The sequence below is a fragment of the Dendrobates tinctorius genome, unplaced genomic scaffold (genome assembly GCF_039654945.1).
Source record: "Dendrobates tinctorius isolate UK_male_01 unplaced genomic scaffold, ASM3965494v1 ptg000085l, whole genome shotgun sequence".
In the NCBI taxonomy this organism is placed as follows: domain Eukaryota; kingdom Metazoa; phylum Chordata; class Amphibia; order Anura; family Dendrobatidae; genus Dendrobates; species Dendrobates tinctorius.
Genome location: NW_027361753.1, coordinates 3,926,759 through 3,950,494, shown reverse-complemented (window position 1 = coordinate 3,950,494; position 23,736 = coordinate 3,926,759). Strand labels below are relative to the sequence as shown.

Below are 23,736 nucleotides of genomic sequence, written 5' to 3'. Positions count from 1 at the left end.
CTTCTCCAAGTTATCTAGGTTCTTTGGGTGTCTCATGTGGACTTTAATCTTGAGCTCCTTCCACAAGTTTTCAATTGGGTTAAGGTCAGGAGACTGACTAGGCCACTCCAACACCTTGATTTTTTGCCTCTTGAACCAGGCCTTGGTTTTCTTGGCTGTGTGCTTTGGGTCGTTGTCTTGTTGGAAGATGAAATGACGACCCATCTTAAGATCCTTGATGGAGGAGCGGAGGTTCTTGGCCAAAATCTCCAGGTAGGCCGTGCTATCCATCTTCCCATGGATGCGGACCAGATGGCCAGGCCCCTTGGCTGAGAAACAGCCCCACAGCATGATGCTGCCACCACCATGCTTGACTGTAGGGATGGTATTCTTGGGGTCGTATGCAGTGCCATCCAGTCTCCAAACGTCACGTGTGTGGTTGGCACCAAAGATCTCGATCTTGGTCTCATCAGACCAGAGAACCTTGAACCAGTCTGTCTCAGAGTCCTCCAAGTGATCATGAGCAAACTGTAGACGAGCCTTGACATGACGCTTTGAAAGTAAAGGTACCTTACAGGCTCGTCTGGAACGGAGACCATTGCGGTGGAGTACGTTACTTATGGTATTGACTGAAACCAATGTCCCTACTGCTATGAGATCTTCCCGGAGCTCCTTCCTTGTTGTCCTTGGGTTAGCCTTGACTCTTTGGACAAGCCTGGCCTCGGCACGGGAGGAAACTTTCAAAGGCTGTCCAGGCCGTGGAAGGCTAACAGTAGTTCCATAAGCCTTCCACTTCCGGATGATGCTCCCAACAGTGGAGACAGGTAGGCCCAACTCCTTGGAAAGGGTTTTGTACCCCTTGCCAGCCTTGTGACCCTCCACGATCTTGTCTCTGATGGCCTTGGAATGCTCCTTTGTCTTTCCCATGTTGACCATGTATGAGTGCTGTTCACAAGTTTGGGGAGGGTCTTAAAAAGTCAGAAAAGGCTGGAAAAAGAGATAATTAATCCAAACATGTGAAGCTCATTGTTCTTTGTGCCTGGAATACTTCTTAATACTTTAGGGGAACCAAACAGAATTCTGGTGGTTTGAGGGGTTGAATAATAAATGACCCTCTGAATAAACTTTTCACAATTTAAAAAAAAATTAAACAAAGAAATAACATTCTTTTTTGCTGCAGTGCATTTCACACTTCCAGGCTGATCTACAGTCCAAATGTCACGATGCCAAGTTAATTCCGAATGTGTAAACCTGCTAAATCTGCAGGGGGTTGAATACTACTTGTAGGCACTGTACATACTGCATGCTACATGCATGCTACATACATACTACATACATACTACATGCTACATACATACTACATATATACTACATACATACTACATACATACTACATGCATGCTACATGCATGCTACATACATACTACATGCTACATACATACCATATACATACTACATGCATGCTACATACATACTACATGCATGCTACATACATACTACATGCTACATACATACTACATGCTACATACATACTACATATATACTACATGCATGCTACATACATACTACATGCTACATACATACTACATATATACTACATGCATGCTACATACTACATGCTACATACATACTACATATATACTACATGCATGCTACATACATACTACATGCATGCTACATACATACTACATGCTACATTCATACCACATACATACTACATATATACTACATGCATGCTACATACATACTGCATGCTACATGCATGCTACATACATACTACATACATACTACATGCTACATACATACCACATATATACTACATACATACAATACATTCATACAATACATACATAGACATACAGTACATATAACATAGAGTAACATACTTACCAATACTTGTCACATTGTTCCCCGAAGCCATTGTCTTTTCCGGAATAAATATTAACATAACAAACCACAAAAATACTCACCCACGATCCGAAGCAGTCCACGAGTGTGTCCCATGACGATCTTGGGTAGAGAACTGCAGCATCAGCTGTTGCTGCCGTTCTCTACGGGCTGCAGGAATCCAATGACGGAAGGTAGGTATCCTTCCGCACTGTATTCCTCCGCCACTTAAAAAAAAAAAAAGTCCCTAGTCTCACTTTATGCCATTGCTGTGTGGGAAATTCCCACGCAGCAATGGCATAAAGTGAGACTAGGGACTTTTTTTTTTTTAAGTGGCGGAGGAATACAGTGCGGAAGGATACCTACCTTCCGTCATTGGATTCCTGCAGCCCGTAGAGAACGGCAGCATCATCTGATGCTGCAGTTCTCTACCCAAGATCGTCGTGGGACACACTCGTGGACTGCTTCGGATCGTGGGTGAGTATTTTTGTGGTTTGTTATGTTAATATTTATTCCGGAAAAGACAATGGCTTCGGGGAACAATGTGACAAGTATTGGTAAGTATGTTACTCTATGTTATATGTACTGTATGTCTATGTATGTATTGTATGAATGTATTGTATGTATATAGTATATATGTGGTATGTATGTAGCATGTAGTATGTATGTAGTATGTATGTAGCATGCATGTAGCATGTAGTATGTATGTAGCATGCATGTAGTATATATGTAGTATGTATGTAGCATGCATGTAGTATATATGTAGCATGTATGTAGTATGTATGTGGTATGTATGTAGCATGTAGTATGTATGTAGCATGCATGTAGTATATATGTAGTATGTATGTAGCATGTAGTATGTATGTAGTATGTATGTGGTATGTATGTAGCATGTAGTATGTATGTAGCATGCATGTAGTATATATGTAGTATGTATGTAGCATGTAGTATGTATGTAGTATGTATGTAGTATGTATGTGGTATGTATGTAGCATGTACTATGTATGTAGCATGCATGTAGTATATATGTAGTATGTATGTAGCATGTAGTATGTATGTAGCATGCATGTAGTATATATGTAGTATGTAGTATGTATGTAGTATGTATGTGGTATGTATGTAGCATGTAGTATGTATGTAGCATGCATGTAGCATGCATGTAGTATGTATGTAGCATGCATGTAGTATGTATGTAGCATGCATGTAGTATGTATGTAGCATGCATGTAGTATGTATGTAGTATGTATGTAGTATGTATGTAGCATGCAGTATGTATGTAGCATGTATGTAGTATGTATGTAGTATATATGTAGTATGTATGTAGCATGTAGTATGTATGTAGCATGCATGTAGTATATATGTAGTATGTATGTAGCATGCATGTAGTATGTATGTAGTATGTATGTAGCATGCAGTATGTATGTAGCATGTATGTAGTATGTATGTAGTATATATGTAGTATGTATGTAGCATGCATGTAGTATGTATGTAGCATGTAGTATGTATGTAGCATGTATGTAGTATATATGTAGTATGTATGTAGCATGTAGTATGTATGTAGCATGCATGTAGTATGTATGTAGTATTTTTTTTTTTTTTTTTTTTTTTTTAACATTTAACACATTAGCCGGATGATGGGACTACTACTGTCCCATCATTGGCTAATGTGTCAATCACTGTCATGGTAGCAGGCATCGCCCGATGGGACTTGTAGTCCCATCGGACGATGCTTGCACAGACCCCCGGACATCAGCACAGCCCCCCGGCAGGCCGGCACAGCCCCCCGGCAGGCCGGTACAGACCCCCACAGGGTGCACAGACCACCGGCAGGCCGGCACAGCCCCCCGGCAGGCCGGTACAGACCCCGGGCAGTCCACACAGCCCCCCGGCAGGCCGGCACAGCCCCCCGGCAGGCCGGCAGAGACCCCCGGAAGGCCCGAAATGACGGCGCATCATGATGCGCACACACCGCGCATCATGATGACGTCAGGCCGTCAATCAACTGAACTTCCGATTCCGATGCCGAATTCCGATATTGAAAAAATATCGGAAGTCGGTATCGGAATTCCGATACAGCAAGTATCGGCCGATACCCGATACTTGCGGTATCGGAATGCTCAACACTATTCATCACAAGACATTTGAAGTTTCAGCTTTGTGGAACAGTTTGGGGAAGACCCTTTTCAGTCCTCCATGACTGTGTCCAGTGTACAAGGTCCACACAGACATGGGGGGAGGAGAACATGACGCACAGTGCCCGGACCCCAGCCCCATCCAACACCAATAATGGAGATTATGATTCCGGCCTCCCCTCAACATCAGGGTCTGACATCACTAATGCTCTCCTGGATGAAAGGGCAAAAATTCCCACAGACTCCTCCAAAATCTTGTAGAAATGGCTGATAAGTAAAAATGAGAGGACAGTACAATGCAAAAAATTATGTCCATATGATGGCCACTGAGTGCAAAAACAATACATACAATGCTTAAAATAGAAAAAAGGTAAATGTCAGGTATCTGGTGGTCTAGGACAGTGAAGGGATAGTTTGGAGAAAAAAGCCGACCTCAAGATAGATAGAAAAAGAGATGCATAAATAGACATATAAATACTACGGAGCAGCGCCCCCCGTAATCAGCGCAGATACCCTATGTGATAATTCCTCTTTTATGGACGTGCTCCGTATAAAGAGACATCTGCTCCTGTCCTGACGTCCCCTGTAGTGTGCGCCTGGCAGTGGTCATGTAGGAACCTATTTTAGGGTTCGGCATGAGAGAGGAGCTCCCCAGGGGCCCCGGGCCCTCCTGCTTTTTGCCTCTGCTCTCCTTGTTTCCTCAGTAAAGGTGAGAGATAATTGCGCTGCAGTCGTTCCGCCCGTCTCTCTCTGGGGTCACATACACAATCAATCGCCGCGTTCACAGCTATATGGGAAAATGACATTTCTATTAACAGCTGCCCGGGAAGGATGACGCTCACAGATACATCTTCCACAGGTGACAAAAAAAACTATAACTATGTTATATAGCAAAAGCAATGTAATGAAGAAGCAAAAAATATCCTGAAAGAAACCAGACAAGCACGGAGCTGGAACATACTCAGCACATATTTTAAGGCACCTTTCCTTTATTGTTGCTGCTTGTGCCAAATTGCTCAAAATTGTGCACGGGGTTCATTAAATTTGTGGAAAGCCAAAAATGATTTTTATTTCTGTCTTCAACTTTTTCGCGGCTTTTTAGTGCAAAAAGTCACACGGTTTGCAAAATAGGAGAAGGAAACTGGAGGAGAACGGAGCAAACTTTGGGAGAACACACAAACTCCTCGCAGATGTCATCCTTGGTGGAATTTTAACCCAGGACCGGGCATGTGACTATAATAGGTCCCAGGCCCTGTAACCTAATAGGGTCTAAAAAGTCCCTTTGGCCTGTAAGAAAAGACCTTTACTATTACAGACTTGAAATACAGTAATTGGGGGTGCCGTTGGGTCTTTTGCATTGGCGCCCATGAGCTTCAACTTACGCCACTGCCCAGGACCCCAGCGTTGCAAAGCAACAGTGCTAACCACTGAGCCACCGTGCTTCCAAAAAGGTGCGACAGGTAAGATGAATATTATAAAAAAGGTGCAAAACACTAAAAACTGGGGAAAAAAACAGGTGCAAATGTAATAATGAATCGGGCTCATAGAGTTACGTTACTCCCGATTGGTTAGGAGTGTGGCATGGTGATCTTGTGGTATTTGCAGGTATGCAGGATGCAGTGACGAGTCGCGAGACAACCTGGTGCTTTCAAAAATAACTTTTATAAGACTGGGGGAACTTTCCTCAGTCACAGCTTGAACACAAAAAGGGGTAACACGTGTTGCCCTCGCAGGGGCTCTTGACAAGCAAACACCAATGCGTAGAACACGACTACTTCCGGCAATAGACGGTCACTATAGGGCCGCGGTTTGACCGACTACGGGTCCTTAATTGAAAAGTCAACTTAGCTGCTGTCCAGACGTCCCATAGAATCACAGAATCATAGAATCGTAGAGTTGGAAGGGACCTCCTGGGCCATCTGGTCCAACCCCCTGCTCAAAGCAGGATTCACTAAACCATCCCAGTCAGATGTCTGTCCAGCCTCTGTTTGAAGACTTCCATTGAAGGAGAACTCACCACCTCTCGTGGCAGCCTGTTCCACTCATTGATCACTCTAACTGTCAAAAAGTTTTTTCTAATATCTAATCTGTGTCTCCTCACATTCAGTTTCATCCCATTGCTTCTAGTCTTTCCTTGTGCAAATGAGAATAAAGTTGATCCTTCTACAATGTGACAGCCTTTTAGATATTTGTAGACAGCTATTAAGTCTCCTCTCAGTCTTCTCTTTTGCAAACTAAACATTCCCAAATCCTGCAACCTTTCCTCATAAGACAGGGTTTGCAGACCGGTCCCTTGCCGTTCAGGTTGGTGGTCTTTCGGCATAGTAGTTGCTGGGCCCAGTTGCTGAGTCGTTGACGGATTGTTCCCGCCCTCCGGCTCGCTGGCGACACTGGAGCCCCACAGGGCCCGGCGAAGTCCTTGGACGGGTGGGCTGCAGGCCCCGGAATGGGGCCAGCGGCAGCTATGTGCGGTGGCGGATGACAGGCCACCTGCGCCGCTAACGGCTGAGACGGGGAGTCCGCGGTCAGCAGAGGCCCGGCCCTTGCTGCGGGCCGGAGCGGGACGGTGGTGGCAGCCGACGGCACGGTACTTGCCGCGGCCACGGGCGAGAATGGGGTGGCTGCCGCGGGCTGAGAGGAGGCGGCAACAGCCGCGGGTTGAACTGGGGCCGCAGTGGCCGCGGGCTGGAGCGGGCAGCAAGTCTCGGACGATCACCTTGGCACCGTCCCTCTGGAGTCCTCAGTGAGTGTCCTCTCTCGCACTGGTAAGTCGCTCTAGCTTCCCATCGCGGAATTCCCTGCCTCCTTTATACTGGCCCCTCCCCCAGCCCATCTGTCTGTCAGAATGGTCCGTCCCCGAATTCTGTCCCCCGGGAACAGTTTTCCCCCGGAACCCGGATGATGCTCCTTTGGTTCCGGCCCGGACACTCGACGGGGGCCGTTCCTCCCACAATCTCAAAGTTTCCTCTTCCCAGGACCCCCTCTCCCAGAGATCAGCTCTAATCTGTGGGGGAACTTGTTCAATATTCCTGTAGCGTCTCCACAGGGGAAATGGAGTATTACATATTTCTCATTTATATGAATTAGGACAGGTCCTCCGCTTTTTGTAACTGCCCTTCTGTCTGAACAAGTGATGGGCATCCTGGACGGATGATCTCCCACTATTAGAAAAGGGAAGGTAATAAACCTCGCCATGTCCGATCCAAATCAAATCTTCATAATAACCTCCCCTCGAAAATACATTTTCTAAACTGGACAACCCTAAACTGGACAACTAATTTAGTTCCTCTTCCAAATGCACAGATAGATTGTAATGTAAAGTCTGGCTTGAGGTGGATCCGCTCAGCCTCTGGTCTGGGTGGGCACACAAACCCCAGGCATTGGAGCAGCTTCCAGCGGACATGTGGAATTGTTGGGACTAGGACTAACTGGAAACTCCGGAGCAGATGGGGGTCCGCAACAGGGATTGATGCGACTTGAAATGCAGCAGTACAAATAATGAAGCAAATCCAACATGGAACACTAGCGTCTCAATCCCAAGACACAGGTGTGCCTTATTAAATAGGCCTGCGGAGATGATGTCAATGATACAAGCCGGACAACCTGCAAAACCCAATGTGGAGCACAACAGAGGGCAGCGGACCTAGGGGAAGGGAGTGGAGCCCAGGATGTCCGGGACCGGTACGTAACAGTTCCTTGACTTCTACTTGGGAATCTGTTGCTAGATTTTTTGCTACAGACCCTGAATACAACAATGTATCACTTACTGAACCGCACGCTGTAGTTTTATCTGTTACAGATCTGGCAGTTCTCTGAATGCTGAGCGGTTTATAATCCCGCCCACGCCACTGATTGGCTGCTTTCTGTGTAAATTGTGCATAGGCAGAAAACTGCCAATCAGCAGCCGGGGGCGGGGTTGGACTCCCTGGCAGCAGGTTTACTAGTTCACTAGTGACAATATCCTGTTGATAAAACAGTGATTTTACAAAAACTACAGCAAGGAGCCCAGTAAGTGACACATCGCTGGAATCAGGGTCTTGTTCCCTACATTATATTGCTCTCAGATTAGGTGTCACAAATCTGGTAACAGATTTCTTTTCAGGCAGATTTTTTGTGTAATCCTCTTGGCTGAGTGGGAGGGATCTAAAACAAGCCTGTGCAACAAAAGGGGCAGTCTACTGTACAACAAAAAAGGAAAAAAAGGCATCTCATGACCACAGTTATTTGTACAAGTATATCGATGTAAATCATCGTCATTGAGCGAACAAGTGAAGAGCTTGGAAAACTGAGCGCACACAGCGCAATGGGTAACATATAATATGTCCGTACGGCGAGTGCTCAAATATCTGCTATTATTCAGCCACATCACAATGAATGGCACCAAATCACATCCCTGTGCAGTTCTGGAAAAATAATGTTACACCTTGATGTAGGCAGCTTGCGGCAGCCCCTTATTTGTGAGCCCCCCACTTTGTATGACGGCAGCATTATTTACACTCGCCGGCCTCCTCCGGCGCAGCGTGCTCAATGTTTCAGCCATTATCCCACTCAGTGCGTGAAAAACAAACGTGCGTCAGAGGCATAGTTCCGGCTATTTATCTGCTTTTTCGTGCATTTACTTTGATGTAACAGAGCTGAAAGCGTTCGCTGCCATTAGAGCACCGAGCTTCGGGGAACGGTCACGTAGGCAGTCCGACCCATTTCTACACCAAGAGGGGTAAATTTGGGACCACGTTACTCCTTCCTCCCCCCTAAGAACATCTGGTGTAGAATTCCAATTCCAATAAAGAATTCCAAAAAGGGAACGTGCCCGGACAAAATGGCACCAAACCGATCCTGCAGGATATATTTGGTGCCATTTTGTCCACACACTTTCCTTTTTTTAGGCACCAAACGTATTTTGGCATGGCAATTCAGCAAATCAGACCACAAGGGTGTAACGGTGGATGCGAGATAACAACAATGCCGATATCAGAATGTCTCCAGTCCAACCGCCGGAAGACCCCAACACCGGATAGGGACACCCACTTTTGCAACTTCTGGATCAAATCCCACCTCATTTGATCGCCAGTGCGGGGGACAAATTGGAGACTAAACCATGAAAAACTAATTTGGGGAGCGTGAAGGACCTCAGATTTGGGACAAAATCCCTGCCGCTATGCCCCAATGGCTACGTGCACGCGTTGAGTATTTGCAGCGGATTTTTCTGCTCCAAAACCAGACTGTTGGCAGGAAAAAACCCTTTGTGAAATATGCGCATTTTTACGTGCATTTTAGCTGCAATTTTTTTTTCTGTTCAATGATGCAAAAACGGTGAGAAAATTGACACGCTGCAGATTTTTACAAAAAAAGCTTTGATGGTTAAAATCCAGAAAGAAAAATTAAGCATGGCTTGCGCGCGAGATTCCAAAATTCTCATTCATTTTGCCGATGCTTTAAAGTACAGCGTTCTTTAGTTTTGGAAAAAAAAATGGCGGCAAAAAAAAAAACCATAATGTGTGAACGTGCCCTAGGGCTTCATTTAATTCTTTATATTTAAATCAAACAAACACATTTTTATCCGATTTTCATGCGATTGTTCCGTGCGCCCATTTATACCGTCAGTGATCCTCCTCTATGGGAAAAATCGACGGCACATAGATGTCATCCAAGTAAACTTATACGGGGGATTGCGGTCCGTGACTCGATCAGAAATGGACGTCAGGGTGATTTTTTTTTTTTAGATATTACACCCCAAAAAAAAAATAGACAAGTGACCAGCTCCATAAAGTATAGTGGGTACGTGTGCTAGCTGCAAAAGGATGCGGATACAACGCGTACGTGAAAAGAACGGCATAAGCCCTAATGTACGGACCGTCTGAAACTCCAAGAGACATCTTTGTTTTCCATGGCCTCCTTACAGATGAATCGGCCATATTTGCTCTCTCTCTGTCCCATTTAGTGGTGCGCTTAGATGGGTCAGGTTTGGTTCATTAATAAGTCACGAATGACTCCAGTATATGAAGTCACTCATTAGAACGGCGAATACTGAGCAATCATTAATGAGGGCCTTTCATTGGATTTTTTAAAGGGAATCTTTCCTCTGGTATTTCCTATAGCAGTATGATGTAGGGGCAGAGACCCTGATTCCAGCGATGTGGCTACTTGCTGCAGTTTTAATAAAATTGCTGTTTTATCTGCAGCACATCTAGCACAGCTCAAATGCTAAGCCCGGTATAACCCCACCCACACCACCGATTGGCTTCTGTGTACACTGTGAATACACAGGTAGCTGCCAATCAGCGGTGGGGGCGGGGTTATACATTGCTCATGAATATGGAGGACTACATGGTAGCAGGTTTACTAGTCCGCTAGTGATAACCTCCTACCGATAAAACGGTGATTGTATCAAAACTACAGCAAGCAGCCCGGTAAGTGACACATCTCTGGAATCAGGGTCTTTGTCTCTACATTAAGTGGCAAAAACCTGTATCCCCCTGGGAATAATAATGGCACAAACTTTCTCTTCAACCAATTTCTCGCAGGTATTTGCTTTTCTCCTCTGATTTTGGCCAATCAAAACACGGCCACGCCCACAGAGAGGTTCTGCGGTACACGCCTAGTTGGCTGAAGAGAAAATTTTAACTTTGGAACAGAGGGGCACAGAAAGAAAAAGGAAATCTATTCCAGAATCAGTGGAGCAGCAGCAACTGGAAGAGAGACTTAAATGTACAAATCCCATGAAAGGTCCCTTTAATACAATCTGTCTATCCTTATACGGGGGCAATGTGCTGCGTATAACAACACCAGCATAAATGATTCAATCATCTGACGAACGGGCATTTTCCTTGTTTGTCAGGTTATCGTTGACCTGCACAATCACTGGGAGTGAGCATTCTTACCAGCGCTCATTCACCAGTTCTTGGCCAATCTTAATGGACCTTAACGGAAACATATAATTTGCATCAACCTTCCTAAACCATCTATATAGGAACGTAGGTCACAGGAAGCTGAATAAACTGATACCCTGATATCTGCGATCCGACGACTCATTCCAGAGAAATCTACATATTTCCTAAATATGTAAAAGAGCTGATAAGATCTAGGGGCTGGACATAGATCTCCCTAAGAATCTGCCTCCAGAGCTTATTGCAAATGAAAGAGGGAGTTACCAGTGTGAGACATGTAGATCATAACAGACTGTCAGCTATTACACGTAGGAGCGCATACTGTCAGATATTACATGTCTCACACTGATAATGACCCTTTCATATAAAATAAGCTCTGGAGGCAGATTCTCAGGGAGATCAATGCCTGGCCCATTAAGAAAAGGTGGATTTCCCTGGAATAAGACATCAAATTGCAGATATCAGGGTATCATTTTATTCAGCTTCTTATGACCTACATTTCTATAAAGACGACTTAGGAGGGTTTATCCTACTGACAGAGTCCCTTTAAAGAGAGTTCACCAAACTATCCTGTCATCATAACCATCAGATGTGTCCTTTTGGGGTAGATGGATGGAGATATGTATGAGCTACATAGATAATAGATAGACAGCTGATAGATAATAGATAGATAATAGATAGACAGATAATAGATAGATAGATAATAGATAGATAGATATATAGATAATAGATAGATATTAGATAGATGATAGATAGATAATAGATAGATAATAGATAGACAGATAATAGATAGATAGATATATAGATAATAGATAGATGATAGATAGATAATAGATAGATAATAGATAGATAGATATATAGATAATAGATAGATATTAGATAGATGATAGATAGATAATAGATAGGTAATAGATATAAAATTAGACAGAATCCGAGGTTCCCAGAGAGGATAGATTCTTCTCTTCGCTCCTCTCTCGGTTCAGTTTGGTGCCATATTCTGACTTCTGGTTGGAGCCCGGCAGCGCACACGTCTCATGCGTTTATGAATGAATGATGACTCACGCTCAGGATCCTTAGGTTTGGTTCCCACGATGAGTTTTTGGTGAGTTTTTTTTACGCTCCGTATTTTGGAAAAAATGCAAAAAATCAAAAAGTCACCAAAAAGCTCTTTGTGTGAACGTCGCCTTATAGTAAAATTGACTCAACGACAGGTTAAAGGATCACTGACCCCTAGAAATAAGAAAGGGGCGACTGCGAATGAGATGAGAGACTGATGTCCTATAAGGGGGTTCCTGCGTAACTACAGGTCTCAGCATGCCCTGCCAGCCCTCAGCAGCCTGAGACTTGTAGTCCCTACAGTGCACAGGTGCCAGCAGAGCCTGAACTTTCCCTGCAGCCATCTTCCTGGGGGCACTGTCCCTACAATGGGTCCTGTCAGGCTCCTGCTGTCCCTGTGGCACACAATGCAGGGCTCCCCATCTTCTTTGTGTATCAGCAGATGATCGCACTGGAGGGCAGGGAATGGCTGCAGAGCATCACAGAGCACTTACCATTGTGGCAGCTCCAGGCTGCCCCCTCCTCTTCTTCCATGCTTTGTTCTTTAGGCAGCGGCAGCCATATGATGCCTCCTGGCTCCCTTCTCCCAGCCCTGATCCTGCATCTGATCAGCTGCTCCCAGCTCTCCCAGGACACACACTGGAGTCAGCCTCCCTGCTAGCGTCATTCACTGGGACGTCCACCAGGGGGAGCGCCAGTGCAGTGACATCACTGCTGGCTGTCAATCACCTGCTCTGGGCCACCTGCTGCAGAGGTGCCAGTCACCTGGATGCCCTGGGCCTCATTGCGCAGGTGCAGCTGATAAAATTGTGACAGATTAGGAAGAAGAAGAGCAATGATGTATTTATTATTAGAATTCTGTGTGAATTTAATAATTTAATTTGTATAGCAACTTCTCATTGCAGGACAATTTTACCCTACAAAGTTAACCCTTTATGTCTCCTACCAGCTTTACCCCCCCCCATTTCCTATCCATAAGAGACATAAAGAATTGTCCATCCTGAGTTTTCTTCTTTATAACCCCATTCCCACCCAGAAAATGTTTGCAATTTCATTTACATTCATGTTTACTCTCACCCCCCTCCCTTTGATTTTCCTGCCTGATTTGTTTACATTGCTGTTATCAGGGCTGGGTTTTATTTGCAGGACGCGCTGTATTTCCTAATGGGATTATTGCATTGATCGGCTAATGAAAAATGGAAAAAAAATCTGATAAAAAATCCACAATTTCACCATATTTTTTGCTGAATCTTCATATTTTGGGCACGAAAGATGACATGTATGAAGATAACTAGATTCTTCAGGTCAGCGCAATTTTGAATAATAGATAGATAGATAGATAGATAGATAATAGATAAATAGATGATAGATAGATAATAGATAGATAATAGATAGATAGATAGATAGATAATAGATAAATAGATGATAGATAGATAATAGATAGATAATAGATAGATAAATAGATAGTTAATAGATAGATAATATATAAATAGATAGATAGATAATGATAGATAGCTAATAGATGATAGATAGAGATAGATAGATACATAATAGCTAGATAATAGATAGATAGACAATAGATAGATAGATAATAGATGATAGATAGATAAATATATAGATAGATGATAGATAGATAGATAGATAGACAATAGATAGATAGATAGATAATAGATAGATAATAGATAGATAATAGATAGACAATAGATAGATAGATAATAGATAGATAGATAGATGATAGACAATAGATAGATAATAGATAGATAAATAGATAGATAGATAATAGATACATAATAGATAGATAATAGATAAATAGATAGACGATAGATAGATGATAGATAATAGATAGATAATAGAGAGACAATAGATAGATAATAGATAGATGATAGATAGATAAAAAGATAGATAATAGATAGATACATAATAGATAGATAATGATCGGTATACCAAAAGATAGCACAGCAGCAAGGGCCAAACTATATGCAAACACTGAATATATGAGATCTGAAATGCATTATTGCTAAATAAAATGTACTTACAAAAATGAAGGTTCTTAGCGCATAACTGGTGTTGCTCATCCCAAGTTTACATTTCATTTGATCACAGTCGGTGCAAACGCTCTGCTTACAAAAAAAATTAAAAGCCTCCTTATTTAGGCTGTGAGTATGCAGTTGGAGCGCCCGCCAGGGCAGTGGGGTACTCGGTACTGGGCCGCTTCTTAAAGAGGCAGTGTCACAGCGGCAGTGACCCGGTCCGTGGCCCTGGGCGTCCAATAAAAGGGGCATATTTACAGGGGATGAAAGATAAAGAGTTTTTGTGGTAAAGAGTTTGTGACGCCACCTGTGATATCTGGTCAGAGGCGACCATCGCTGCAATACAGATCCTCTGGGACTGATGGTGTGATGCAGCAGAGTTGAAGTATCTCTCCACAGGCAGAGCTTGGTCCCAGGGCAGATGGAAGATGTTGAGAAAGAATGATGTAGTGTGGAGCGAGGGATGTGGCAGTGCTGAGTAGGTGATGCAGGAAGAAGGCAGTGAGACAGCTGAATGCAGTTCCAAAGCTTTACTCACAATTCTGGTGCACACAGATGCCCACTTGGTATCACATCCTTCGGGTGAGGGATCCAACCAACTCCCAGATAGATAGAGAACACCTTTCCAGAACTCCCTGTCAGTATGTGCCTTCCCTGGCCGTCTCCACAGTGCTGATTTCCATTTTCCTTCCCTTCCAGCACCTCACCGTCAGTGTCCCAGGCCAGCTCCCGCAGATCCTGTCGGATAATGGACCCAAAACAGTTTCCTTGATCCTGTCTGTCTGCCTTTCTGAAGAAGATAACTGTGGTAGATGGCTGTGACCTCTAAAGCTGCCACAGCTGTCGGCTGGCTAGCTGAGTCCTGATGTCCACTAGGCTAGGGGCCGAGACCCTTCTGCGACCTGGATTTTCCCCCACCTGATGTCCGTCAGCATGGAACGAGCCCCACAGGGAGCACTGTCTCCACCCGTGCCTCTGGGATATCCCTTTCCGCTTCAGGGAGCTTCCTTCAGTCCGTACCAGCAGCCCCTCAGACCTGCTGCATAATCATATCTCTTCCCTCCATCTCCTATGGGAAGGTTGCCTATGCACGTCTTTCCCCTTCTTCCCCTACTCCTCTAACTTCCCTTCTATTCTCCCGCCCTAACCCTCCAGCTCCACCCACCTTCTAACACCCTTTCCTGTCAGCAATTAGGAGCACCTGCTGCCCTAGTGTATGGTGGATGCAGTGATGTCAGAGCCAGGTCAGGTGTCTCCATCTTACCTAAAAGGTGGGATACTACACCTCTGGGTGAGGAGCAGTACCTCTGTGGCAACTGGACCCTCAGGGGCGCCACGCAATGACTTCAGCAAAAGGTCATGCTATGCTGCTGCATAATGCAAATGGATGGAGTTTTTGATTCACGTGTTGTGACTGTGCCAACTTGCAGGTCATACACCCGGCTTCAGATGATCAATTATAAGGGGGGTGAAGGTGTGCGCATGAGAAAGGTAATTATTGCGCTAGCGATTACACTGGTGCTTCTGAGCCAAGTTATCACGCCCACAGGGGCGTGATAACATGGTAAGTGGGCCGGCTAGACTGGGGACACTGATGCCCCCTTGACTAGTCAAAGCCCTCATTTACATATCATAAACGAACTTTGGAAATTCTTTTTCTAAAGATCTGTATATGTGTGTAATATAACACAGGGACTCTTAGGCAGCGTGCCTACATGTGCAGACACAACTCCTGGTGGTTCTGGAGGTCGCGGGGGAACGGCAAGGTTCCCATTATGTTACCGCATCTCTGCTTCAAGATACAATTTTTCCAAGATGGGAATACATTTCTACTTTGCTCTTTGGACGCCGAGTTTTCATGCTCTGCAAACGCAGCAGATCGCAGTGTAATTTTGCTAGTTATTTTTGCTTTTTTTAAAATATCAAGGTCAAAATTACCTGCCGAGGCTGAATGTGCCAGGGGTTCGTGCACGTGGCTCATACTCCGGGCTGAATATATTGAGATGTTTCCGTTTTTCCATTCATAGCAGATCGGTATCCTATGATTTCCATAAGTCCACAACTTCTCATTCTTGGTGATACAATTTCATTAATGAGTACATAGACTTACACATAAATGTACTGTATATACTGTAAGGATATAAGTTAATTTACTTATACAGTAAACGCATTGTGCTCGTCACGTGCTTTGCTGTATAATATCACCTGCCATAGATTTATCTCTGGACCAAGTCACAATTCATTAAGCAATTACTAGATCTTTTCTTTTTTGGCGTAGCCAAATTGCTTTGCAGTATTTCTTTACAGCGCTGGCACAGGGTAAGGCTGGATTTTATCCTTTTATTATTACGCAGAATTTAACTCGTTTTCTGCCAATGGACATAAGGTCATAAAACATATATATATATATATATATATATATACACAGTATATATATATATAAAAACAGCTCAAAGAAATAAAGGGAACGCTGAAATTACACATCCTAGATCTGAAAGAGTGAAATATTCTCTTTGAATACTTTGTTCTGTACAAAGTTGAATGTGCTGACAACGAAATCACACAAAAATCATCAATGGAAATCAAATTTATTAACAAATGGAGGCCTGGATTTGGAGTCACGCAGAAAATTAAAGTGGAATGTACTGTCCTTAAAACAAGTCAAAATGATGCTCAGTATTGTGTGTGGCTTCCACGTGCCTGTATGACCTCCCTACAATGCCTGGACATGCTCCTGATGAGGCGGCGGATGATCTCCTGAGGGATCTCCTCCCAGACCTGGACTAAAGCATCCGCCAACTCCTGGACAGTCTGTGGTGCAACGTGACGTTAGTGGATGGTGCGAGACATGATGTCCCATATGTGCTCAATCGGTTTCAGGTGTGGGGAACGGACAGGCCAGTCCATAGCTTCAATGCCTTCATCTTGCAGGAACTGCTGACACACTCCAGCCACATGAGGTCTGGCATTGTCCTGCATTAGGAGGAACCCAGGGCCAACCGCACCAGCATATGATCTCACAAGGGGTCTCAGGATCTCATCTCGGTACCTAATGGCAGTCTGGCGAGCACATGGAGGGCTGTGCGGCCCACCAAAGAAATGCTACCCCACGCCTTTACTGACCCACTGCCAAACTGGTCATGCTGAAGGAAGTTGCAGGCAGCAGATCACTCTCCATGGCGTCTCCAGACTCTGTCACATGTGCTCAGTGTGAACCTGCTTTCATCTGTGAAGAACATGGTGCCAGTGGCGAATTTGCCAATCCTGGTGTTCTTTGGCAAATGCCAAGTGTCCTGCACGGTGCTGAGCTGTGAGCACAACCCCCATCTGTGGACGTCGGGCACTCAGACCAGCCTCAAAGAGTCAGTTTGTAACCATTTGTGCAGACACATGCACATTTGTGGCCTGCTGGAGGTCATTTTGCAGGACTCTGGCAGTGCTCCTCCTGTTCCTCCTTGCACAATGGCTGAGGTAGCGGTCCTGCTGCTGGGTTGTTGCCCTCCTACGGCCCCCTCCACATCTCCTGGTGTACTGGCCTGTCTCCTGGTAGCGCCTCCAGCCTCTGGACACTATGCTGACAGACACAGCAAACCTTCTTGCCACAGCTCGCATTGATATGCCATCCTGGATGAGCTGCACTACCTGAGCCACTTGTGTGGGTTGTAGAGTCCATCTCATGCTACCACAAGTGTGAAGTCACAACCAACATTCAAAAGTGACCAAAACATCAGCCAGAAAGCATTGGTACTGAGATGTGGTCTGTGGTCCCCACCTGCAGAACCACTCCTTTATTGAGGGTGTCTTGATAATTGCCAATAATTTCCATCTGTTGTCTATTCCATTTGCACAACAGCATGTGAAATTGATTGTCAATCAGTTTTGCTTCCTAAGTGGACAGTATGATTTCACAGAAGTTTGATTTACTTGGAGTTATATTGTTGTTTAAGTGTTCCCTTTATTTTTTGAATAAGAAAAAAGTCTGTCCTGGTGATGGGATCTGGGATCATATATGTATGTATATGATTCCATCACCAAGACAGATTTTTTTCTTATTAAAGGGTCTGTGGGTATTGATTACTCCATCTCAAGTTGTTGGTTCCCCTACCACTATTCATGGTAAGGGGTTTACCAGGATATGGACTGCCGGGGAACTATAGTAAATGCCCATCCGCCCTGCGTTGAAGTCTCTGGACTTGCATTATTTGCAGTCCTGAATATTTAGCATGTAAAGGTAAGAGATAGACAGTGCTCAATTTGGCTAGAGCCATGTGCTTCCAGGGACAGTGGCATCATGCCCAGTGATCTGACTTGGCGCTGTCAAGAGTCATCACTGAGTAGAGGTGAATTCAAGTAGATGTTCGTTAGAGCTCGTATATGAGTGTATAATGGCTGTATACAACCTACGAGTTGAATAGAGAGGTACTATTGCACTTATTGTACCTTCAAACGGTGAAATACAAGGTTTGTTATAGATCACTGGAGGGCGAGCGTGCCCGGTATTCGATAGAGCATCCTAGTGCTCGAGACGCTCAATACTCGATCAAGTATCCGGGTACTCGGGCACCATGCTCGATTCACCGCCCCACATGTTTGGCACCTACTTTTCAGCCACTAAGAATGCGGGGATTGCCTGCCAATCACAGTAGCGTATGTTGGCTACTGGCATTACCGTGATTGGTTGGCTGCATATAGTCATCAGTTCGATATAAGACCTGGGGACGCCATTTTGGGTGCATTGTACAAAGATAGTGTAGGGAGAGTTGCTGCTGCAGAAGGGACAGTATGTTTGTATAGCGTTCCAGTATCTGCTGGTGCAAAATTAAACCAAACAGCCTTTTTCAGGGCTAATTCAAATCGATTCTATTCTATAATACTGCTCTTAGCTGCATTTAGGGTATGATTAGCTTCTGCAGTAGGAAGACTGTATTACAGGAACGTACAGCAGGGTTGATTGCATTTATAGACCTTGGGGCTGACACATACAAGCAAAACTCATTTCAGTGACAATTTAAAAAGATTCTATTCTGTAATAATATTGCTCTGATCTGCAATTCATTTAGGGTTAGCTGGCGGAGAAGGGATAGCGTATTACAGGCATCTACTCAGGGTTAATTGCCTTACAATCCTTGCTGCTGCAACCTAAAACCAACAGTCCTTATCAGAGTTACAGGTATTCTATTCCCTATTAATACCCCTGTTAGCTGCATTTACTGTAGGGATAGATGCTGGAGGATGGATAGTTTATAATTACAGAGGGAAGAGGGCAAGAAAAAGAAGTTCCGCTGCTGTCATCCAGTGGTGTTGAGAAATCTGGGCCAATCCAGGCCTTGTTAATTTTGATAAGAGTCAGCCTGTCAGCATTTTTAGTTGACAAGCGAATGCACCTACCAGTTATTATGCCCACAGCAGTACTAAAAACCTCCTCTGACAAAACACCAGCTTGGCTGTGCAATACCTGTGTGATACCACGTTGATGTGCAGAAGTTAGAGCTCCGCCATGGCAGTGACAAAATGAAAGGATTTGTGATGCCAGGTGCACTTAATTAGTCTCTGCTTCTTGGTAGTGAGATGTAATGTGGTGCACTGCAATTAGTCCAAGAAATAGGGTAGACAAAGGGTTAATTGTAACCATATATTTGTATAAAGATCACAGGTACATTTATCTTAATGGTTCTTGAACAACATTTCCAGTCTATTAGAGCAAGCACAGTTACTGTGAAGTACGATGGCCTTCTCAGGTAAGGTCCTGGTGCAATTGTATGTATCTTAAGTGCATAGATTCCTTTTATCTCTTTAAGCTGTATGATCCCGGTTTCTGCTGGTTGCAGCTGAGACATTGGTGCATTATATAGAAGAGTTATGGACTTTCTAGTATCTTCCTCCTAGTATCCCTCCAAGTGGGTTTTACGCTGGGTGAGGGACAAGTAAAGTGCACAACAACAGGGAAAGGGAGGGGAAGGCTCAGACACTAGGGCAGGGGATAGTGAATACCTCCAGGCAGATGTAACAACACCCTGTCTGCCCTAACCTTCCCTAAATAAGTTTTGCACCTATCGCTGAGCAGGAACCTAATCCCTGCCTAACTCTAGTGAAAGGCCCTGGATAGGGAGGGGACGGGGTGGGCACTAGTCAGCCCACACTACAACTAAAGACAGAGAGGGTGGATGAATGAGGGGATACACTTAGCTTGAGAAGACCACCGAGATGTCATGCCAGCAATCCGCCAAGAGTCATCTGAGAAGAAACTAACTGACTGCTTGTACTTCCAACAAGATAGAAGCAAAATGCCACAGAATCTTTCATTGAAGGTATGTAATTAGCAGCAGAAGGTGGAGGAAACTGTTGGGTCCTGGAGGGAGAAAGATATAGCTCCATAACAGAGATGGAACAATAAAGAAGGAGCTTGAGCTAATCGCAATGACCTTCTACAGCCGGATTGAGGATGACTGTCTGTCACACACGTGACTGTGTGGTTTAACTGTCAACACTTCTGGTAAATTTTGGGTATGTCTTGCTTTAACCCCTTAGTGACCAAGCCAATTTTGACCTTAAAGGGAACCTGTCAGCAGGATTGTGCACAGTAACCTACATACAGTGTCAGGTTGGCGCCATTACACTGATTAAAATGATACCTGGTTGATGAAATCTGTCTTGTGGTTGTTGTTTAATGCTTATTTCCAGTTTTGAGTTAATGATATGCTTGTTCTCCAGGGCGGCCTTTTTAAAATAGATTTTTCTTTATACTCCTCAGGAAAACATCAAGCACATTTATTAACTGCACAGTAAACATGCGATTATGCTGCAGCGCAGGTGCCACTTTTCTGCAGTATGTACGGTACATATATTCATTACGTAAACTAGGGGGCAGGTCAATGAGGGATCAGTGACCTGTCAGCAGTCTGCATTATGAATAGCTAATCAGAGCACCACATGAAGACCCCCCACAGGCCGCCCCGGAACACGAGTATATCATTAACACAAAACTGAAAATAAAAGATTAAACAACCATAAGGCGGATTTCATCACCAGGTATCATTGTAATCAGTATAACAGTGCCGACCTGACACTGTCTGTAGGTTACTGTGCACAATCCTGCTGACAGTTTCCCTTTAATGACCAGGCTAAATCTTTCAATTCTGACCAGTGTCCTTTTATGTGGTTATAACTCTGGAATGATTCAACTGATCCCGGTGATTCTGAGAATGCTTTTTCATGACATATTGTACTTCACGACAGTGGTAACATTTCTTCAATATGACTTGCGTTTATTTGTGAAAAAAATGGAAATATGGCGAAAATTTTGAAAATCTCACAATTTTCAAACTTTGAATTCTTATGCCCTTAAATCAGAGTCATGTCACAGAAAAAAGTTAAAATTGCTATTGCTGCTTGGTTGTGGCCGGCAGACCTTGGCGGGCGCACTGAACATGCGACCGCCAATTTTTTTTTCAGGAAGAGGACGCTGGGCCGTGGGATGGAGCAGGAGGGACAGGTGGATGGCAGAGGTATCGGGGGGTGGGGGGGTCTATTTTCTCTCTCCTTTGACATGTACATCAAGTCAAAAGAGAGAAAAATCATTGAAAGAGTTGGCACACTTTTTTTTTGTGATCAATCACGTGATCAGACACCAGAAAATCTGGCGCTGATGATTTTCTTCTGGGGTCTCAGGCACCCCCAGTAGCCGAGACCTCGGAGATTTTCCGACTCTGGGGGGAGCTGCAGCCTTATTCCCAATCTCCATTTTAAAAAGGTGATGAGAGAATAAGTACCCTTAGCCGCCGCTGTTTTAATGTGTATTGGCAGTCACTAAGGGATTAAAAGTGATGGCGTTTACGTTGTGTTTTGAGTGGAGTGTACAAAAAATCCACCCAAAAATTTGTGTTCTGTACTGGTTTGAATTTCCATGGTGGACCTGGTGATGGGACCTAAATGCTCCGATTTTACCACTGAAGTTGTTAATGAGTATGTTATTAGGAAATGCCAGAAATAAGATTATGGGGTCATATCCCTCATGTTCCATGGCACTGATGGAAAATCCACCATTCGCCCCATTGTTTATTTCTTAATCTGCTCTTTAAAAGTGCCTCTATACTTTTCAAGTCACTTTTTTAATTTCTTCCGTTCATGCTGCTAGATCATGGACCCAGGAAGGTCTGCAGATCCAAAGTCACATAATCCCCTCTCTCTCATAAGTGGTTGAGCCACGAGAGAGCCTCTCCTCCTAGAAGAGAGATAAAAAAAAAGCCACCAGGAAAACTGGTGAGCCAACAGTTCAAAGTGCAGTATGCACTGATTGATGAAGCATCGGCTTTTCTTGAGATCTCTGTCATATCATGGTGGAACAGACAAAAGAGGTCCAGTTCCATGTGCGTGGATAGCAGCTGTCGAGGTAGTGGCAACTTGACCTGGTGTTGGTACAGGTGAGGCAGCTGGCGTCAAAGCACTTAAATGATTGTTCACCAACTGTAATTAGGTCAGAATTTGATCCAAGTGATTACATTGCTGGGTCATCCCCTGCTAATACTCAAGAGTGGGGTATTGAAACCAGAAAGGTCCATGGCCTGAGCAAACGGTCATGCTCATGGATCGTGGACCCACTGCGCCATGGGCTGGGCTTACCCTGGAGGGAGATGACTGAGCTGCTACCTGGTTTTCACTGGAGTCTCTAATGGTGAGTTCAGGCTTGAGCTGTAGGTATCTGCCAGGTACCACTCCAGGGCAGTGTCATGTACTGTAGCAGAGGACCCAAAGGTCAGGGATTCTGGTTTGGATTCTGAGTCCCAGGCAGGACCATGTACAGGTAGTGCAGCTTCTGGAAACAAGACAGAATGGCCACTCATACGGGTTCAGACAGTGCGGCTCCTGGATATAAGACGGGACGGCCACTGGTATGGTTCAGACTGGAGAGGAAAGAGAGGAAGGAAAGGTATGGACAAAGCAGTTTTCAGGTACAGGACTAGATGCAGGCACAGGTTCAGACAGGACAGTTCAGAGTCAGGTTCAGGCAGGAAGGATTCGGGGACCTGACAACTAAGCAGCAAGTACAAACTGACAATTTACCAAAGTTGCTCAGGCACCTTCCAACAGGTGAAGGTGCCTTGAGTGCTAAGTACTAAAGGTACAGCAGTGGAGGACACCTTACATAGCATTTAGAATTTCTCCATTTACTGTCCATGATTGGTCCTGTATACCTGGACTTTGTATAATAATAATAATTCTGATGTGTTCACAGACAGAGGAAAGTTCGCCCTCAAGTTATTTCAGGACAACCTGAAAATAGTTGAAATACTTAGAGCAGATGAAGTTCTTTTGATAAAGTATCCCTTCATACTCATCTCTGCAGACTACAAGAGGGTAAAAAGTTAGAATAAAAGGCATAATATTAGTCTCTGGATACAATTGTCTAGCATGCAGCACTATTCTTGTTATAAAAATGGCAGAACTCAGTTATAATAACAAACAAAACCTACTAGTAAATGGAAAAAAGGGTCTCATAGACTTGACAACCTAAGGAAATAACTAGATCCCTAAAAATTTTTTATTAATGTATTAAAATCATGAACGACCCACAGCAAATATACCGATGTATAGTACAGATATACCATCAAGGTAAAGAATTTACTTATACATATTTGTAGGGTGTGCATAGGATTAATAATGACCTAGGCTTACCTGGTAGATACCCTACCGAACTGCGGAGGTAGGCACCCTAATGTAGAGGCGTATCTGGTGGGGGGGGCATAGGGGCATGTTCCCTGGGCACAG

General features: G+C 44.3%; 1 protein-coding gene and 1 long non-coding RNA gene across 3 annotated transcripts in view; one reads left to right on the top strand and one right to left on the bottom strand.

Moving 5' to 3' along the window:
• The window catches only part of MAPK4 (mitogen-activated protein kinase 4), a 109,963-nt gene extending 97,363 nt beyond the window's left edge, over positions 1 to 12,600 (bottom strand). For both annotated transcript variants that reach the window (XM_073584784.1, XM_073584786.1), the window contains exon 1: positions 12,436 to 12,600. The gene's annotated coding sequence lies outside the window, so the exon portion shown is untranslated. The remainder of the gene's footprint in view (positions 1 to 12,435) is intronic.
• The window catches only part of LOC141097560 (uncharacterized), a 65,250-nt gene that overhangs the window by 14,906 nt on the left and 26,608 nt on the right, over positions 1 to 23,736 (top strand). The gene's annotated exons all lie outside the window — the stretch shown is intronic.